The sequence below is a fragment of the Chlorocebus sabaeus genome, chromosome 20, assembly GCF_047675955.1.
Source record: "Chlorocebus sabaeus isolate Y175 chromosome 20, mChlSab1.0.hap1, whole genome shotgun sequence".
In the NCBI taxonomy this organism is placed as follows: domain Eukaryota; kingdom Metazoa; phylum Chordata; class Mammalia; order Primates; family Cercopithecidae; genus Chlorocebus; species Chlorocebus sabaeus.
In genome coordinates this window covers 52,582,649-52,602,604 of record NC_132923.1, presented here as the reverse complement: position 1 = coordinate 52,602,604, position 19,956 = coordinate 52,582,649, and the positions used below count along the sequence as shown (strand labels likewise).

General features: G+C 41.8%; 1 non-coding gene across 1 annotated transcript; it reads left to right on the top strand.

The window, feature by feature from the left end:
- Positions 1-19,599: 19,599 nt before the first annotated feature.
- LOC119626462 (small nucleolar RNA SNORA2/SNORA34 family) lies at positions 19,600-19,736 on the top strand. The gene has a single exon (XR_005242629.1). It is a non-coding gene; the product is annotated as a small nucleolar RNA SNORA2/SNORA34 family (small nucleolar RNA).
- The last annotated feature ends 220 nt before the right edge of the window (positions 19,737-19,956 follow it).

Below are 19,956 nucleotides of genomic sequence, written 5' to 3'. Positions count from 1 at the left end.
ACATGCTGGATGATGAAAGCCTGATCTACTTTGCCACATGGGACAAGTCGCCAAGGCTAAGGAGAATCTGTGCTGTGCTGCCACAGTCCCGCTGCAAGAGAAGAATTCCAAATAGTCTGTGAATAGAAGGCTAGAATTCCAAGCCACATGTTTACCAAAAGGAAGCCCCATGAACTGAGATCCAGAGGGTACAGTCTGGGAGAATGAGGGACATCCTGCCTTCTATGAGGAAGGGGGTCTCAAGGACTGTGTGGATTGAATGAGTGGGTGAAAGGGAGAGCTATGTGCTTTCATTTCAGTGATGTCAGAGAAAACCGTAACAACGGTGAAAGAGTCGGGACAGAAACCAGGTGGCAGTGAGTTAAGAATATGCTTCAGAAAGTCTCAGACAAGATGGGAAAGTAGGTCAGCGTGCTAGGAAGAAATGCCATAATGAAGGAAGATTTCTGTTTGTTTGTTTGGTTGAATACTCAGTTTTATTTTTAGGATTAGAGACTTGAGCAAATATATTATCTGAGGAAGGGAGAGTCTTAAAACATAGGAAATAAAACGAAAGCAACGAAGATGAAGGTAAGGTGACGAGATGGGATCAAAACGAGTAACAGATGGGATTAGTCAATAACTAGTTATTGAGCACTTACCGTGTGCCAGACACAGTCCTAAGTCTGGGAATAAACAACACAGACAGACATAGTCCTTTCCTAGTGACATTTACAGTCCAGATAAAGTATATTTCCAGTCCTCTTTAGTTGCAAGTAAAAGAAACTCTACCAACTTAAGAGAAAAAGAGAACTGACCAACCCATGTAACTGAAAAAAATTCAAGAAGTGCTGCCTCTGAAGACTCAGCAAAATGTCTTCAGGACTCTCTCTCTCCCTCTGTCTCCCCATCCCTCTCTCTCTTCTCTACATCCTCTCCCTCCTCTTCCCACTTCTTTCCTCTCTCGCGGCTTCACTTTCCTCTCTACTGACTTTATTCTCAGGCAGTCTGCATCCATGTGGTAGAAGAATGGTGCTATGTCCATCATTATATGGTCCTTAGGGCCCACTGTTTCAGTAAAATAAGTAGCCTGCCTTTCAATGGCTCTGTCAAGACTGGGTGGACTCTGGTTGACCCGGGCTTATGTATGCATCTCTTCTGATCCAAAAACTCTGCCCAGGGCTAAAGAGTGTCTTGATTAGCCCTGAATGGTCACACGTCCACCTCTGGAGCAGGAGGAGGAGTGGGGTCTATGCCAACTCAACCACATGGGCTGAGAACAGAAGAGGGTGGTTCCAAATGGCAGTTTGGGCCTCTTGGCCAGACAAGGGACACCAGAGAGGCAGAAATAATATGAGTCTACTACAGAAGGATTGCTCTTGAACTGAAAGAAGTGCCTCTTATCTCCTCAGGCTGGAGGGGAGGAGGGAAGGGCTGGTGCCAGAGTAGACAACTTTGAAGATGCAGGCATGACAATGAGCCCTAGCACGCTGGGTTTCCCCACAGAAGTGGAGGCCGGTGCATGTGCAGAGAGGGTGGGAGTGGAGGCCAGTTGGGAGACTGGTGGGAAAGGGTTAAGGTTTAGAAAAGCCACAGAGGGAACAGGAGAAGGAGCTGATAGTGACAAAAAGATTGTTAAGAGTTAACTGATTTTGAAAACCATGAATTTGTCATAGCTCTAATCTGCACAATTGTACAATTTTCTCCACAGGCTCAGTCCTGAATGATGATAGCTATGGCCATTTGTGTAGAAAGGGCACAGCGAGGAGCCCAATCTTCCTACTCATTCTGGAGCAATTAGGCTATCAGGCAGATCCCCAGGAGTTATATTTGTACAAGGGCTCTCAAGCCTCCCAAGAGAAAGGATGAAGAGAAACAGCGGGTGAGCTCTGTGACACAGGGTTGAGGTGACATGACCCACCACATCTCAGGAAACCCCCCACTATAGACAGGAAACTCACTGAGTGGCCTCACAGTGCCCAGTGCTGGGACTATTCTGGTCCCTGGCACATTAGAGATGACGATTGTGCAAGCTGCACCTTTGGCTGGTGACTGGCAAATGCTTCAAGGCCCTGTCCCTTGTGCTTTTCTCCCTGCTAGCTATCAACTGTCTTTTGTGATGCGCCTGCTGAATATAGAGCACATTAAATTTGACGTCTCATTTAGCCCTCTCATCACATTGATAAGATGGGTCTTATTAGCCTAATTTTGCAGAAGAGGACATTGAAGCCCACGATGTTGATAAACTTTCCCAAGGTGACACAGCTAGCAAGGAGAGGGACTGAGGTGTGTGTAAAGACAGGCCTTTGTCTGTCACTTGCCCTCCTGTTTCCCATCACTGGAACATCCTAGAACAGTGTTCTAGGACGAACAGCATTCCCTAAATTGGGATCCAAATATTCCTGAAGGTCCTCAAAAACATCTTCAAGGTTTGTGAGAATAAGAGCCTGCAGTTGAGTTTCAGAGACCTTAGCCTGGAGGACAGTGTTCGCCTGTGGGGAGATGCCCATACTCAGCCCTGAGCAGGTACGCACAGGAGTTTCAGGCGTGAGTGCTGAGCTTGCTGTGGTGTGGATCACAAAGGACAGGGGCCACCCTGGCTAATGGCAGCATTACCTTTGCCAGGGGCAGGCTGGGGAGCCGGGAGAAGCACACAGACTGCCAAGTGGAGAATGTCAAGGAGAATCATGGTTACAGCAGAAAAAAAAAAAAAAAAAAAACATCATTGGCCCTCAAAAGGCAAGATTGAGAGGTCTTAGAATTTCAGTATAACACTCAAGAGGCTCAGACCAAATACCATTACAAGCATTACCCACTCCTCTGCTTGTCCCCAGTACTACGACTACCTGGAAAAATGAGAATTAACCAGGGTTGAGAAAAATATTATGTTGAAAAACAACTTACACTTTTAAAAAATCTCATTTTCTCTTAGCAAAAGCCCCTCTGGAAAGGTATTATTAAGCCTATTTTATGGGGGCAGAAACGGAGCTCAGAGCAGTAAGTTTCCACAGCAATATAGTAGCAGGCACAGAAATCAATCTTAGGACCTCCCCATTCAGGACGTTATCACTGAGCCCACTCAAAGCACATTTCCCAGCAGAACTGGAGAGATCAGTGTGGCGGTCAGTTGCTGTCTCCTTGAGTTATCTAGTGAATATACTTCCATATTAACGTGGCATTTTCCCCCTCGGTAAACAGAGTGAGTCAACAGATGCCTTACGAAGGAATATCTGCTGGTGAAAAGTTGTAGAGTGGGGCAAATGGCTCAATGTCTCTCATTCAGATGATGGGAAATTTTCTCTGACTGCCCCACCAGCAGGTGAGGCCCTCCCTTAAGTAAGGCCAAATATGTCATTTGCTTTCATTGCTGAGGTAAACACAGGTCAGGCATATGGATTTTGGCTTTTGTAACAAAGGAGGGAAAATGGGACTTTGGAAAGCACTAAATGTGTTCAGCAGAAGGCCCACAATGCAGGTGCCCGTCATTCAGTCCTTCCCACCGCTCTTTGTTTTCTGGACAACACTCCTCAGTGTCTCTCTGAGAAAGAGGTGGTGAACCAGCAGCCCTTAGGCCAGAGTCATCTGGCTGATATGATTTGTTTGATCTCCATAGTTGTTGTTGTTGTTGTTGCTGTTGTTGTTCCAACATTTAACACTTGGAAATCTTAATGTCAATATTTAACACCTGGGAAAGATCATTAAAAAATCAGATTTTCTACCCAACAAAACAACAACCTGATTTTAAAAATGGGCAAAGGACATGAATAGACATTTCTCCAAAGAAGATATGCCGACAAGCACATGAAAAGATGCTCAGCATCACTAATCATTAGGGAAATATTAATCAAAACCACAATGAGATACCACGTTACACCCATGAAAATGGCTACTATATAAAATAAACAAACCAAACAGAAAATAACAAGTATTGCTGAGGACCTGGAGAAACTAGAACCCTTGTACATTGCTGGTGAGAATGTAAAATGGTACAGCCCTTGTGAAAAACAGCATGATATTTCCATCAAAAAAATTAAAAATATAATTATATATGAAACAACAATTTCACTTCTGAGTATATACTCAAAATAATTGAAAGCAGAAAATGAAGCAGGTATTTATACACACAGGCTCATAGCAGCATAATTCATAATAGCCAAAAGATGTAAGCAACACAAGTGTCCATTGACGGATAAATGGATAGACAAAATGTGATACAAGCATCCAATGGAATATTATGCGGCCTTAAAAAAGAAGAAAATTCGGATACATGTTACAACATGGATGAACCTTAAAGACATTATACCAAGTGAAATGAGCCAATTATAAGAGGCAAATCTTATGTGATTCGACTTATATGAAGGGAAAATCATAGAGACAGAAAGTGGAATGGTGTTTGCCACGGGGTAGGAGGGGAGAATGAAGAGTTATTGTTTAGTAGGCATGGAGTTTCAGTTTGGGAAGATGAAAAAGTTCTAGAGGTGGATGGTTGTGAGGGTTGCACAATAATGTGAAATGTATACTTAAAAATGGTGAAAATGGTACATTTTATGTGACGTATATTTTATTATAATAAATCAATAATTGAATTTCCTTTTTTTTTTCTTGAAAAAGATAGAATGGGACTATGCAGTGACATTGGGTTTGACAATGTGCCCATGAAAACGAAAGAGGCATCTGAACAAGGGCTCACATGAGCCCACATCTAAGTAGTAGATTACTGTGTTACCCAAGAATAGATTACAATTCTGTCCACAAGCAGTCAAATCCCAGAAGGATTAAAAGGACCTGTGCAGGCCAGGGACAGTGGCTCATGCCTTTAATCCCAGCACTTTGGGAGGCCGAGGTGGGTGGATCACCTGAGCTCAGGAGTTCAACATGGAGAACCCCGTCTCTACTAAAATACAAAAATTAGCTGGGTGTGGTGGCACACGCCGGTAATCCCAGCTACTCCGGAGGTTGAGGCAGGAGAATCGCTTGAACCTGGGAGGCGGAGGTTGCCGTAAGCTGAGATCATGCCATTGCATTCCGGCCTGGGTGACAGAGTGAGACTCTGCCAAAAGAAAGGGGGGGGGGAGGGAGGGAGGGAGGGGGAGAGAGAGAGAGAGAGAGACAGAAAAGAAAAGAAAAGAAAAGAAAAGAAAACAAAACAAAACAAAACAAAAGAAAAGCAAAGAAACGACCTGTGCAGTATAGAGGGATACACATGACAAAGCTTGAGACTTCAGTGTTATTTCTGGGGATGTGAGCTCCCCACCAAGGCTCAGAGGACTAGTGACTGGCCAGGTGCACATCTGGACCACACCGTATATCCTTGTATCCATGTGGTACATCATAACATCTGGATCACAGGTATAGCACATAGATACAGACAGGTGAGACCTCATATTTTCTGAGCAGGGAACACCCTCCTCCATGGGGGTGCTTTGCTTGGGCCTTGCTGCTCAGGTGGAACTCCACTTATCATACATGCTATGTCTCACTTGGGACCCAGGTCACCTGGAGAGCCAGAAATTCCTCCAACCAGAGCAAGAAACCCAGGACCTGGCTGAGATCTCCCTGAAACACAGGGGTGGGCCTCAGAGCAACAGGGCCAGGAGCCCACCCACTGCAGCAGTGCTCCCAGGGGCATATTGCAGGAGTGGACTTGGACTAAGTAGGACACGTCAGTTACCAAGAACGGTGTCTGAAAGAAGCATCAGATAAAAAAAATAGGAGACAAACAGGCAGGGGATATGGAAGAAGGTAAAAGGATAAGGAAGAAGGAGGAAGTCTACTAGTTGGAATAGAGTTACTAAATGGGAAGAGCTAATGAAATGATACATTGGAGGGAGAAGATGAGTTAACCTAGAGGAAGTAGAGTCCGAATGAGGTGCTGGGGTTCCTATGGCTGTTTCTATGTGGACCTCAGAGTCACAGAGCACCAGCCTGAGTATCCTGCCATCTGTGGGTGTGGGGTGCTTCCTCTCCCTGGGCCAGAGATGTCCCTAAGAAGGGGGAGAATTCCAGACGCATCACAGATTCCACTCTGAAATACACTTAGGAAATTCAGTTATCCGAAAACCTCTCAGACAATATCCATTTCACTAATATCATAAAATGATTTCTTCACAAGCAAAGTTAAAAATAGTAGAATTAAAAAGACAATTATAGCAAAGTTGGACAAGTTGCACAAGTAGAAAATTATTCCGAAGGTCTTGTCAAACCACTATTTGCTAAGGAGCTAATCCTAATGTTCAGTAGGTGAACCTGAAAGGTTTCAGTGATCATGGCAGTGGAAGAATTTGTGAATGTGGCCATTCAGAACCTGAAAGGTTTGAGTGATTATGGCAGTGGAAGAATTTCAAACTGAAGGCTGAATTTGTCCATGAACTGACTTCCTTCTACCCCTGCGCTGATTTCCTCTGGCTGACTAGTAGTTAATAGAATATGTGGTGATAATGTGCTAGCATGTCACAGAAATCTGCATATATTCAGCATTTGACTTTATTATTGTGGGCCTCCTGGGAGGAAGATTAATTTCCAGTTAGAGAGTTTTTCCACAGTCTTTGCTATCCTTAGCCCATTTGCAGGAAGTTGTATAATATGTTTTTGTGTTGTTACTACCAACAAGTATATTGATAGGCACCTAAGCATCTTATTAATTGTGAGCCTAGACTACAGAAGTTTCATAATTTTCTTTCTTTCATTTAATATGCATTTCACTGAATGGAAAAGTGAAAGAAATAAAAAACATTATGTGTTAAAATTAGCTGAGAAAGAAAACTCAGTTGATGCATTTTTAAAGTTAACTTTAATGAAGTGCTAATGCCTTGAAACCCAAAGCCAGAACCAGAAATTCTATTATGGCCCAAAGCCTACATACAATAGGAAGAGTTGTGTCCGAACAGTTGAATAACGCCTCATCCCAAACTTAGGACTCCCCCCAGTACTGAGCTGCTTCATTTACCTAACCAGTAAATATCTAAGGAAACATTAGATGGTTTCCAGATAAATCAATACAGAAGATATGATTGTATCAGTGAAAGCCAGAAAATGAGTACTGATTGGGCCAGGTGCGGTGGCTCACACCTGTAAAGCAGTTTGGGAGACTGAGGTGGGTGGATCACTCAAGGTCAGGAGTTCGAGACCAGCCTGGCCAACATGGTGAAACCCTGCCTCTACTAAAAATACAAAAATAGTTGGGCATGGTGGTGCGTGCTTGTAATCCCAGCTACTCGAGAGGAGAACCGCTTGAACCTGGATTCAAGTGAGCCGAGGTCACGCCACTGCACTCCAGCCTGGACGACAGAGTGAGACTCTGTCTAAAAAAAAATAAAAGAAAGAAAGGAAATAAGTACTGATTAGACAGCTAATATGTGCAGGGATTCCCAAGGCTCTGAGGATAGTGGGGTGGGGATGAGGAGGAAGGATGGTGGGCAGGAGGAGTGAGTCGGGGATGGAGCTGACTCCACAATGGACAGAGATGAAGCAAGCAGTTCTCTTGTGTCCAAAGTTATCTGGTGCAGCTAGTGGCTGAGCCTACTGTGCTCGTCACTCACGTCCCCACTTCTCTAGTTTTAGGAAGCTCTGTTGCTTGGAAACGCACATAAAATGTGAAGTGGGAGTCTTGCAAACCAACCCACTATGCCCTGTTTTTATTACCTTTACAGCTTTTCAAGGTGAAAGTCTACATTTAGCCTCATCTTTTGCTTTCTCTGGGAAATTCTAGACAACTGCAGAGAAGCTGTGAAGCTGCTTTTGCCTCAGTAGGACCCTGTGCTTTCATACTCTGACCTACAGGAAGTCTGCAGTCCAGAGCCTGCATCTTCTTTAGGACAGTGAATAATCTGGGAGCCATTCATGAAGCGTGCATGACTATTATTCCCTTTATCGCCTCTTAAATTCCACAATATAACCTCGGATATGGAAACTTTTTTAAGAAATAGAGGGGTGTATATAGATATATATATATAAAGTAATGACGGGTAGCTATTTCTAGACCAGTCTATCTGCTGTTGTGGGAACCTTCCCTAAAAAAAAAAAGACAGGATCTGTCTGACATCTTTCATCTCTCCCCTCCCTTTTCTCCCTTCTAATGAAAAATGCTGCTGTGGTAAAACTCCATTTGCATCAATCTTAAGCTTCAAAAGCCATCTTGCTAATGCAAGATGCTGGCATTTTTCTGTGACAAGAAAATGAACAATTTGCTATTTTTTTAAGTGAATAAAAGCATTTCCTCATATTTTTTCAGAAATAGCAAAAACAAGAAGAGAGTTTTAGGAAAAAGATTGAAAACATTGCCAATATGTAGACATCTATATTTACCAGGAAAAGGGCATTTGACCCTTTTTTCACGCCACTGCATATGTGGATTCATGACCTTGTTCCTGCTTTCTATTTGCTATCTCTCACACATCAGATCATAAACCATCACTCCACCCAAACCATGCTGGAAAGTGTCTCTAATTCTATAAAGCATACGATAGATGGCTGCTCAATTAAAGGAACAGGGTCTAGGCAGGGGTGTCTAGTCTTTTGACTTCCTTGGGCCACAGTGGAAGAACTGTCTTGGGCCACACATAAAATACACTAACACTAATGATAGCTGATGAGCTAAGAAAACAAATTGCAAACAATATCTCATAACATTTTAAGAAAGTTTACGAATGTGTGTTGGGCCACATTCAAAGCTGTCCTGGGTTGCCTGTGACCCACAGGCTGCAAGTTGGACAAGCTTGGTCTAGAGTAGGAAGATCTAGACCTGAGAGCTGCATACTGATTCCGTGTATAGCCCTGAGCAATGTTATTGACATGAAGTAAGCCTGCTTCCTCATCTGTAAAATGGGGCTAGCAGTAGAACCTTCTTCAGTTTCTTCCCCCGTAAAAAAGAAATAACATTACATGACTCACTGGGTTAGTGGGAAGATGAAATGAAATGAAAGGGTATGCAAGGTGTGAAGCACAGAGTGTGCCATGCAGCAGACACTTAATCAATGGTAGTTACAAGGATGATGAAAACATAAAGATGGTGTCTAGAAAATGCTGTTCAGCTTAGGCTCGGACATCACACAAATACAGTGAGAAGAACTCTTCTCTGGCCCAAGTGCATAGAATCTCTTGACAAATACTAAGAAGCTCTTGCTGTAGTTAGTCTAAACTAAATTTATTCCACTCAAACTACTCATTAGTTATCTCTATACCTGAATGCCCCATAGGCACAATGTATTCATATGAGGCATCTTAACTTTTGTTCACCTCATGTGAACCTTGCCCTTCTTTCTATATTCATTTAATGTTACCAATCCCTCCTGCAAACGAGCAACTTAAGAGGGCCCTATGGCTTCCCTAACTCTCCCTCCCGAACCATGAACCATTCCACCTCCTGAATGTGCCCTGAACCCATGATCCTCATCACGCCTTGACCACTACTGCCTTATATCAGGCCTCTTCCTCTCTCTCCTGTGCTATTGCAATAGCTTCTTAGCAGTTCTTTCTCTCTAATCTCTTTGCCTTCTGCGCCACCTCCTTCCATGCACTCTTACTGCAGTGATCATTCTAAAAAGCAACTTGGTCACTCCCGTGACTAAGCCCCTGCAATCCCTCCCTATCAAGAAAATAATTATCTACAAACTCTTGGGCAGGTGTATAGGCTCCACATACTCTAGCCCTTCCTTCCCATGCCAACCTCACCCCCACCAACCTCACCCCCACCAATCTTTCCAGACTGCCTACATGTCAACAATGGGAAACTGTTTGTAATCCCAAGAATACTGTGGTAGCCAGACTCCAAGATGGCCCTAGTGATCCCTGCTCCCGGAGTTCACCCTTTTTGTGGTCCTCTCCCCTCTCCATATTGCACCAGGGTTGGTCTCTATGACCAACAGCATGGGAGAAGTGAGGATATGTCAGTTCTGAGATTAGGTTACAAATAACTGTGGCTTCTGTCTTTGATTCTTTCTCTTCAATTACTCACTCTCTGGGAAGCCAAACACCATGCTGTGTCCTATAAGCAACTCTATGGAAAGACCCATGTGGTGAGGCACTGAAGCCTCCTGCAGCAGTCACATGGGTGAGCTTAGATACTGCTTCTTCAGCCCCTTCAGATGACTGCAGCCCCAGGCAACAACTTGGCTGCAATCTCATGATTGACCATAGGGCAGGATCAGATAGTTAAGACTGATGACCTTCAGAAATGATGAACTCTTAGACATTTGTTGTTTTAAGCTGCTAAGTTTGGGAGGTAATTTGTGACCCAGCAATAGGTAATTAATACAAATCTCATCTTCATTTATACTTCATTTTTCTTGTGTATTCCTTTAAGAATGGTACCATTCACTGCACCATGCAAGCCTCAGCTAAGCAGCCACTTGCTCTACAAAACTACCTTGCTTCTCCTCAATGTCTTCTCTGAGCTGTCATTTTTGTTTACATAGCATCTAATATTCACCTCAACTGTGGTGCTTGTCACATTGTCCTGTGATGGAGTAATGCCACCCACCCACCCCTCCATCAAAATGTCCACATCCTCATCCCCACACCTGTGAATGGTAAGTTCCTTTAAGTGACAAAAGGGAACTTGTAGATGTGATTAAGGATCTTGAATTTATTGCACAGCAATGTGGCTATAGTTAATAATCATAAATTGTGTATTTCAAAATTGCTAAAAGAATAGATTTTAAAGTTCTCATTACACAGTCATCCACACACACAATGTTTCAGCCAACGATGGATGACTGTGGTCCTATAAGATTAGAATACTGTATTTTTACTATACCTTTTCTATGTTTAAATATGTTTAGACATATAAATACCTAGCTTGTGTTACAACTGCCTGCACTATTCAGTACAGTAACCAGCTGAACAGCTTTGTAGCCCAGGAGCAATAGGCCATACCATTTTGCAAAATGTATCCCACTTGTTAAGCAATGCATGATTATGTGTGAAATGATGGATATGTTAATTAGCTTGATACTATCATTCCACAATGTATAAATATATCAAAACATCACATTGGGCCGGGCGCGGTGGCTCAAGCCTGTAATCCCAGCACTTTGGGAGGCCGAGACAGGCGGATCACGAGGTCAGGAGATCGAAACCATCCTGGCTAACACAGTGAAACCCCGTCTCTACTAAAAAATACAAAAAACTAGTCGGGCGAGGTGGCAGGCGCCTGTAGTCCCAGCTGCTCGGGAGGCTGAGGCAGGAGAATGGCGTAAACCCGGGAGGCGGAGCTTGCAGTGAGCTGAGATCCGGCCACTGCACTCCAGCCTGGGCAACAGAGCGAGACTCCGTCTCAAAAAAAAAAAAAAAAAATCACATTGTACCTCAGAAATATAGACAATTATTATCTGTCAATTAAAATATATATCATCAAAATATATTAAATATAAATAACTATAGTAAAATATATATAGCTATATATATTTAAGTCAAAGATCTTGAGTGACCCAGGAGGAGTCAGAGTGAGAGGGGAAGGCCAGTGAGGATGGAAGCAGAGATTGAAGAGATGTCCTTTAATGATGGAGGAAGGGCTGCAAGTCAAGAATACAGGCGGCCTCTAGAAGCTGAAAAGGACAAGGAAACAGATGCTCCCATAATGCTTCCATAAGGGACAGCTCCTGACACCTTGATTTTTAGCTGAATAAGATCCATTTTGGACTTCTAACTTCCAGAACTGTAAGAGAATAAATATGCATTGTTTTAAGCCACTAAGCTTGTGGTAATTTGTCACAGCAACAATAGGAAACTAATGCGCCCTGCAATTGTTTGCTTACCCTCCTTCCCCACACATACACACTAGACTGCTCATTCCTCGGAGACTGTCACATCTCTCTGCTTATTCCCAGCACCTAAAACAATGCCTGGAATATATCAATATGCCAAAGTGCTCAATAAAAATGTGTCTTTTTGTCGAATAAATGAACTATTTAAATCCTCAGGCTATAGTTTAAATATTTTATTTATTATACAATCAAATGTAATGGCTTCCTTCAAGCAGATTTTTTTCCCTGGTGAAATAATTAGTTTCCTGTGATCCAGACAGACCCAGAATTCCTGCCTAGGGAAAAAAAATATCAAAAGCATACCTTGGAGCAAGAAAGAAAGTTGGAGGTCATCCCCTGGGTGTGACTGAGTAGATTATTTCTAGAGTAAGTCTTCCTTAAGTGCAAAGTTTAAAAGAGGCATAAAAGGTGCAGAGTCCAGTGAAGAAATTCAAATATAGGGAAAGGGCTGGGTTCTAGATGGTGGCATCTGATCTTACTGAGGGTACATCCACTGTGCCCCTAAACAAGCTGTGAGACCCTGGGAAAGCCACTCAGTTCCTTCACCTGTAAAATGAAGTGGTTGATTAAGATTCATTCAGTATTTCATTCCACTAAGTTATTGAACATCTACTACATACCAGGTACAGTTCTAGATTTCGGGAGTACGACTTTAAACAAAACTCCCTGCCTGGTGGATTCTACAGGGGAAGTTAGACAATAAATAAAATAAATAAGGAAGATGTGCAGTATGTTACATGGTGACAATGCTATGGAGAAAAGTAAGACAGGGAAAGGGATAGTGGGCATGAGAGTGGAGGTGGGTGAGGAATCCAGTTTTCAGTAGGCTGTCAGGAAGGTATCATTGAGAAGGTAAAGTTTGAATCAAGTCTAGAGAAGATGAAGAAACATCCAGATAACAGGGGGAAGGTTTTCTAGGAGTGGAAATAGCAAGTGCGAAGGCCCTGAGGTAAGAGTGTGTCTCGTGTGCTTGGATGCTCAAGGAATGGCAAGGAGGCCAACGTGGCAAGAACAGAAGGGAGCAGGTGATAAGATCAGAAGAGGTTTTCAGGAGGGATCAGTTACTATAGACTAGCTCTGTCCAATGGAAATATAATTCAAGCCACAAACATGAATCAGATATGTAATTTTTGATTTTCTAGTAGCCATAGTAAAAAAGTAAAAAGAAACAAGTAAAATTGATTTTAATAATATATTTTATTTATCCAATATATCAAAAATGTTATAATATCGATATATAATTACTATGAAAATTATTAATGAGATATTTTACATTCTTACTTATTTTACATTATTTCAAACTAAGTTTTCAAAGTCCAGTGTGTATTTTGCATCTCAATTCCAACAGGCCCCATCTCATGTGCTCTATAGCCTCATGTGGCCTGTTGTGACTGCCTTGGACAGCATTACTGTAGAGCTTGATAGGCTTTTGTAAGGCCTTTCAAAGTTTTTTACCTTGCAGGAAATACAAAGCAATCAAAGGGTTTTGAGCAGAGGAGCAACACGATCTAACTTGTATTTTAAAAGGACCACATTGGTTGGTGTGTTGAGATCGACTACAGGGACAAGGGAAGAAGCAAGGAGACAAGATGGGAGGCTCCAGTAGTCATGAAGGCAAGAAGCGGTAGTCGTCCCACCTTCATGGCAACAGTGGAGGTAGGACAACTGGTGGAACCCAGAACACATTTCAAAGGTGGAGCCAACAGGGTCTCCTGACTGATCGAATAGATCATGAGAGGAAGTGGGGTGTTGAGAATGAAGCCAGTGGGAAAAAACATTAAGGAGCGTTTCTCAAGTTTTAATCACTTGGTCACAACACTTAAATTTTCCGAGCCCAAATGTCCTTCCCTGCAAAATACAGACAACAGTGTTTCAGGAAGAGGATTCCCAAGTACAGAAGCCCTGAGGCAAGAACGTGCCAGGTCTGTTCCAGGATGGACAAGGAAGCCAGCATAGTTGCAGAGGAGCAAGCAAGGAGGAAAGTGTTAGGAGATAGGGTCAGAAAGGTGATGGGAAGGTGTTTATAAAGGGATTATGTTGCTCTTTCTACAATTTCAGAGTACACAGGAGATAATGAGTAAACTCACCCACCAACGAAGCCTGTGCCACTGGGCTGTGGTTAAAAACTCAGCCTCAGATTCTTCCAGGGCATGTAAAAGATAAACAAAGTCGGATGTTAGTTAAAACGGTGAAAACTGATTTTGTTCAGTAGCTACTGATAACAAGGGAAAGGGCTGAGCTCCATTCAGATTTGCACAGAGGTGACTGGGTGTTTTTAAAGGAGAATGAGAGAGTAGGAGAGGCGTGAGCGGAGGCTCAGTGGAATCAGGGAAGTGAAAAATTACAAAAGGTTGGTCAATGCAAATGCAATTAAGCCAACTGTGAATGCTTGCTGGCAATTATTGAAGGTAGGCTTCTATCCTCCCACAGAGACTGAGACAGAGGCCCTTTCCTTCCTGAGGATTACATTTCAAAGGAATGGCTTTCAAGTCCTTGAGAAAGACACTCCTGAGTTGCAGGAGATGCATACACATCTGGAAGGGACAGAGGAAAGATTCACAACTGCAAGCCCTTTTTAGTAAAAGCTGTAAGAAAGGCAGGTTAGGGACTGAACTCTTCCAGACAGGAACTCAAAAGGTGTTTGAGTCTTCCCAGAGACAAGGCTCAGGCTGCTAAAAGCCTGGGAATGGCTAAGTCTCTCAAGAGAGGGTGAATAACATGTTTGTGCCCAGAGTTTTTGCAGTTCTCAGCCAAAATGGTCCATTTCTGTGGAGTTTTTTCTCCTTTTTATTTCTAAAAATTCAATTTAACTAATATATATTGAAAACGGAGACATTTGTAAAACAGAGTTCTTTTGATTTGCTCCAAAATGAGAAAGTTGTACAGAGGTAAATCTGCTGTGAAGGTAATGAAGCTTAAGCTTTAGAATTCCTCATTATTACAGACCTCTTCTGAGGGCCTTTGTACTTAGTTTTATATTCATACATTGATTTTTTTTTTCTCCTTAAAGAGGCTATGTCCAAGTTACATAAGCCTTAAGACCAACACAACCCCCACTTAGGAAAAGCTTTCCACCTTAGAGTTAGCCTAGGAATGAAAAAAAACTGACTTGGGTAAAAGTAGGGGAGAGGCTGGGACACACCTGTCTGTTAAGCATTCTTGGCCAGGGCCTGTCATTTACATAGCAGGAAAAGCAGCCAACACCTACCCAGCTGCTGCTCTTTAGAAAGGTGAAGTTAAACAAAGAGGATTATCCAGAAGATTTATATGTTTGCCCTTCCCAACCTGGTTAGTTATAAAATTAGGTGTGCTGCTTTTTTTAAAAAAAGTAGATTTTATTTTTTTAGAGCAGTTTTAGGTTTGCAACAAAACTGAGCAGAAGGTAGAGATTTCTCATGTATTCCCAGTGCTGACACAGGCATTTTCAACATCCCCCATTTTTAACATCTTCACCATAGTGGTACATTTGTTACAACTGACGAAACTATATTGACATAGTATTATCATTCAAAGTCCATAGTTTGCATTAGGGTTCACTCTGTGTTGTACATTCTTTGAGTTTGAACAAATTCATAATGACCTGTAACCACCATTATAGTATCATATAGAACAGTTTTACTGCTCTAAAAATCTTCTGTGCTCCACCTATTCACCCCCCTTTTCCTCTTAAGCCCTGGCAACCCCTTATCATTTTACTGTCTCAGTAGTTCTACCTTTTTCAGGATCTCAGATAGTTGGAATCCTACAGTATGTAGCCTTTTCAGACTGGCTTCTTTCACTTAATAATATACATGTAAGTTTCCTCCGTGTCTTTTCATGATGTGATAGCTCATTTCTTTTTAGTGCTGAATAATATTCCCTTGTCTGGATGTTCCACAGTTTATTTATCCATTCACCTACTGAAGGACATCTCAGTTGCTTCCAAGTGTTGGCAATTTTGAATAAAGCTGCCATAAACATCCATATGCATGTTTATATGTGGACATAATACCAAAAGAGCATGATTGCTGGATTATATAGTAAGAGAATGTTTATTTTGTAAGAAACTACCAAATTGTCTTCCAAAGTGGCTATATAATTTGCATTCTCACCAGCAATGAATGAGAGTTCCTGTTGCTCCACATCCTCACCACCATTTGGTGGTGTCACTGTTCCAGATTTGGACCACTCTAATATGTATGTAGTGGTACTTCATTGTTGCTTTAATTTGCATTTCCCTGATGACATATGATATGGAACATCTCTTCATATGCTTATTTTCCATCTGCATATCTTCTTTGGTAAGGTGTCTGTGAAGGTCTTTGGCCCGTTTTGGGTTGTGTGTTTTCTTATTGCTGAGTTTTAAGAGTTTTTTGTTGTTGTTTTTTAAACAATCCATTATCAGAAGTGTCTTTTGCAAATACTTTCTCCCAGTCTTTGGATTATCTTCTTATTATCTTGACACTGTCTTTTGTAAAGCAAAAGGTTTTAATTTTAGTGACGTCTGGAAGTCTGGCTTATCAATTATTTCTTTCATGGATATGTCTTTGGTGTTGTATCTAAAGAGTCATCACTATACCCATACTCATCTAGATTTTCTCCTGTGTTATTACATTCTAGGAGTGTTACAGTTTTACATTTTACATTTAGGTCTGTGATCCATTTGGAGTTAATTTCTGTGAATAAAGTAAGGGTTGTGTCTTACTCTTTTTTTTGTTTTGTTTTTTTTGTATGTGATGTCCAGTTGTTCTGGGATCATTTGTTGAAGACTCTTTGTTCCATTATATTGCCTTTGCTTCTTTGACATAGACTATCTGCAGGGTTTATCTCTGAGCTCTCTATTCTGTTCCACTGATCTATTTGTCTATTCTTTTACCAATACCACACTGTCTAGATGACTGTAGCTTTATATTAAGTCTTGAAGTCATATAGTATCAGTCCTCCAACTTTAATCTTCTTCAATGTTTTGCTGGTGCTTCTGGGTCTTTTGTCTCTGCAGATGAACTTTAGAATCAACCTGTTAATCTCCACAAAGTGGCTTGCTGGGATTTTAATTTTGATTACATTGAATCTATAGATCAAGTTGGCAAGAGCTGACATCTTGACAATATTGAATCTTCCCATCCACGAATATGTAGTATTTTTCCATTTGTTTGGTGCCTCTTTGACATCTTTCATTAAAGTTTTTCAATGTTTCTCACATGGATCTTGTATATATTTTGGTAGATTTATACCTATTTTATTTTGGGGAAGTACTGTTTTTTTTTTTTAATTTTGAATTTCATTTGTTCATTGCTAGTTGTCATGGATTGAATATATCATGGAGAGAAATTTAATCCCCAATGCAACAGTGCTGAGAGGTGGGACCTGTAAGAGGGGATTAGGTCACGAGGGATTCTGTTCTAATGAATGGATTCAGGCTTATTGTGGGAGAGGGTTCCTAATAAAAGGATGAGTTTGGTTCCCCTCCCCACCCTTTCCTCTCTCCCTTTCCCTCCGCCTCTCTTCTCCTTCCCTACCCCCTGACCTTCCAATACATGCTGTCTTGCTTGCCCTTCTGCCTTCAACCATGGGATGACACAACAGGAAGGACCTCACCAGATGTAAGCCCCTCAACCTTGGACTTCCCAGCCTCCAGAACTGTAAGAAATACATTTCTGTTCTTTATAAATTACCTAGTCTTGGGTATTCTGTTGTAGAAGAATGAAACAGACTAACACACTTGTATACTGGAAAACAATTGACTTTTGTATATTAATCTAGTATTCCTCAACCTTCCCATAATTACTTAGTTCCAGGAGACTTTTCTGCCAATTTTTTTCAGATTTTCTTCATAGACAATCACGTCATATGCAAACAAAGACATTATTATTTCCCTCCCAATCTGTGTCTTTTCTTTTTCTTTCTTGCTATATTATCTAGAATTTTTCATCTGCTGTTCAGAAGTAGTGGAGAGAGGAAACATTTTACTTTGCTCCTGATCTTATGGGAAAGCTTCAAGTTTCTCATCATTAAGTATGATGTTAACTAGGGTGTCTGGGTTTTGTTTTTTGTTTGTTTGTTTGTTTGTTTTTCAGATATTCTTTATCAAGTCGAGGAAATTTCCCTCTATTCCTAGTTTACTTAGAGTTGGGTGTTTCCCTTCTTCTAGGTCAGTTAGGCATTGGTAAAACCCCCGAAGGTTAGGCTCTGGCTAAGTAGTTCCTCCTAAGGGCAGACCACGTTCAGAAGAACAGAGTGTTCTGGGGTATTTTTAAATAGTTCTTTTCCCCTTCCCCTGGCAGAAGCATGATGAGATTTTTCACCAATATTCACTGTGGCAGTGTGGTAGAGCTTCTAAAGGTAAAACACAAAAATGTGGGGATCTCCTAATGACTGGGTACCCCTGGAGTTTTTGACTTGTCCACACTCAGCCTCCAGCAATTCATCAATTACAGTTAAGGTTTTCCTACATGGGCACCGGTTGCTGCAGAGGTTACTACTCATGGTGTCCTGCTCACAGAGTTGTGATTCTCTGTATTCCCCTGTTGGTCTCTTTAATTTGGGGGACAGGAGTTTGCCCTGTAATCTAATCTCTCTTAGAGATCTAAAAAGAGTTGTTGCAGAGTCTTACCCTCTCACCCAGACAGGAGTGCAGTAGCACTATCGTGGCTCACTGTAACTTCCAACTCCTGGGCTCAAGTGATCCTTCCACTTCAGCCTCCCAAGATGCTGCGACTACAGGTGTGTGCCACCATACCAGGCTAATTCTTGTATTTTTTGCAGAGATGGGTTTTCACCATGTTTCCCAGGCGTGTCTTGAACTCCTGGGCTCAAGTGATTGGAACCACCTCAACCTCCCAAAGTGCTGGGACTACAGATGAGAGTCACCACGCCTGGCTTATTCAGCTTTTTACTTGTTGTTTGGGCTGAGTGGCAACTTCCAAGCTTCTTACATGCCAGACTGGAACTGGAAGTTGGTGTGTTACTTTTTTAAAGTGTAAATTCTGGGCCTTACCCCAGACCTACTGATTTAGTCTCAAGGGGTAGAGCCCAGGATCTTTATCTTAAGAAATCCTCAACAGTGGGCACCCATGTATTATGGCTTGTGAAGCATAATTTTATAAGAATGAAACATAACTCTGGAAACTCCTTTGAGAAGAGTAACCTTGGCCTCAGAAACAAGGTAGAAGGGTTCCTAAGCTGTTCATTATTGAAGGAGACACCCAATCAGGGATTTATAGTTTGGTTAGCTCTTCATCTGCTCTCAAAGGTGCACACAATAAAATGAAGGCCTAGCACCAATATCCCAAGACCAGGCACAAGCAAGAGGAGATGGACACCAAGGTGCTGTCCTAGGTTCAACGATGTGGTTGTTTTCCTCACCCGGGAGGAGGACCTGCATCAGAGCAGTGGCAAACTTTGCTTTCTAGACTTCCAGTTTCCACACCTGGCATGACTCTGGCTGGACCACAAGAAAGAGCTGGAGAGAGAGAGCCCAAGAATACCTGCTCACATGACAGCTGCAGTTTAGAAGAGTGAGGTAATTAGCTCGGGATCATCCAACCAGTAGGTAGGTAGATGTGAGATGATGCAAAAGAAGATACCCGCAGGAGTGACCCTCTGTTCCTACTGCATGAAATAAGTATGCTTTGCTGTAGAAAAGAAGGAAACCAAACAAATCATTAGTACTGATCTGGAAATGGAAAGAAAGGGCATCCCCATGACACCACTGGGTCCCTGAACTGATACCTTCCAAGGCCAACCCCACATCTCTTCCTCCTACTCTTGTGAATCAATAAATTATCTTTTTTGCTTAAAGTAGTATATGAGTTGGGTTGCTAGACCTTGAAGGCAGAATGTTTTAGTAAAAGTATTCCATAGGTATTAAAAAGAATGGTTGGTCCTGATTCAAGGCCAGCAGTTTGCTGAAGCTGTTGGTTTCAAGCAGGAGACTAAATAATTGTCTTTCTATGGTCCGTTGGCCATCTTATAACTTTGGAAATGTAATGGCGAATTCATTAGAAAGAAACATCTGGGAAAAAAAGAACAATGGACAAATATACTGACATATAGAAAATAATCACAATAATTATTAAATGAAAAAGGTCAAATTACACAATCGTGTTTTTGGTAGTATTCTATTTGTGTATATAATGTGTTTTGTGTGATTTTTATGTTGCCTATTTTATTTCATCTTATTCCATTTTTAGTAAATGACTAGAGAACAACTGGAAGAATACTTAACACACTGTTA